Source organism: Phaethon lepturus, unplaced genomic scaffold (genome assembly GCF_000687285.1).
Source record: "Phaethon lepturus isolate BGI_N335 unplaced genomic scaffold, ASM68728v1 scaffold9582, whole genome shotgun sequence".
NCBI classification, from domain to species: Eukaryota; Metazoa; Chordata; class Aves; order Phaethontiformes; family Phaethontidae; genus Phaethon; species Phaethon lepturus.
Genome location: NW_010522572.1, coordinates 57,893 through 59,417, shown reverse-complemented (window position 1 = coordinate 59,417; position 1,525 = coordinate 57,893).

The window sequence follows — 1,525 nt, the reverse complement described above, 5'->3', positions numbered from 1 at the left end:
CTGCACATTGTGCAGGGCCGGCATTCACCCGCCCAGCCACGGAGCAGCCAAAGGGACAGGGGGGCAGTGTGTGCCCACCCACACCTACCCCTCCCCAGGGGAAAGGTGGGGACAGCATCCTCAAGGAGGTATTAGAAAGGATGGGAGTTTATCCTTCCGTTGCCTGAGCAGGGTCAGTGCCTCAGCCCAGACCCAGCTCGGGGCCAAAGCAGGGACAGCCATGTGGTGACGCGGCCGCGCAGGGCACAGAAAGGCTGTGTCTCACCGAGCAAATATGGCAGGGAGTTACTACTGACAAACACGGGCATTGAACAGTGACAGGTGTAACAGCACGAGAGCGAGCCACAGGCCCAGGTTTCCAACACAAAACCCGGCACAAGCAATAGCAGCGACATGGCTCCAGGGGCTTGGCGTGCTCGTCAGTCAGCAGCGACCCCAAGGCACCAGCCCTGGGGCCCCACACAGCAGCAGCTGGCCTGACACAAAAGCAGCCATTTGCTTTTACCTTTTACACCGTGGGCCTGGAGGGAAGGAAGAGCAGAGGTCAGCTGCCCTTTACTTGCTTCCAGGCTCCCACTTCTGCCCAGAAAGGGGCCCTCACAGTCGCGCTACTGAGCCAGGACCCGCGCTGTACCACACAACACCCCTCTTGCAGTGCCACTTCCCCTTCCTTGCCTTTTGGGTCTGACATCCCCAGATGCTTCTTTCCACTGGGGGCACCTGCTGCAGGGAGGCAACCGCACAGCTGAAGGTGGGAGAGATTGCACATGGCGCCTAATGATATGTGGCTCATCGCTAGATGCACCCCACACATGCTCCCCAGTACACACAGGCGCTTTCTTGTCCCTAACCCCCACCACAGGCGGACTGCCCTGCTCACCTGGGGATGTCACTAGTGCTGTGGAAGCTGGGGGGGGACGGGGGTGTGCCTGAAGGTGAGCCTCCAGGCACAGCGAGAGGTCTGGGGCAGTGGTTTAACATATAAGGACCTGGATTTTAGCACCTTAAAAATCTGTTTTGCAGCCCAAAGCGAGTGAAGCAAGCAGGCAGGCCTATGCCAAGCTCAGTGGTATTTGGGAAACCAGCTTAGACGTTACCAGGTTGGTGGGGAACCTTGGCTCCCTTTGGCTACATTTGGAAAAGGTGCCTATTCTGCCCAGCTCCTCACAACCCTGCGGCAGATCAGACCCTCCCCTGACAGACAGCAGGTGCTGCAGAGGGCAGCCGTTCCGGGCCATCAGCCAGCACTCCCGCCTTTGCGTCCCACTCCAGAGGTAGAATCCCCTTCTCCAACCGTTAAACCCACAGTGCTGGGGCAGCACAACCCCCTTTATTCGCCAATCCCAGCAAGGCGCAGGGTGCCGCTTCTGGAAACGGCTCGGGCCCAGTCATTCTGTGTCCCGCTGCGAGGCATGAGGGAACTCGTGCCCGGTGGCACTGCACCCCATGCACTGCCATCGCTGCTCCTGCCCAGAGGAAGAGGGGCTGCCGGCTCCCTTCTCACTCGAGCTGGGTCAGGCTGCCC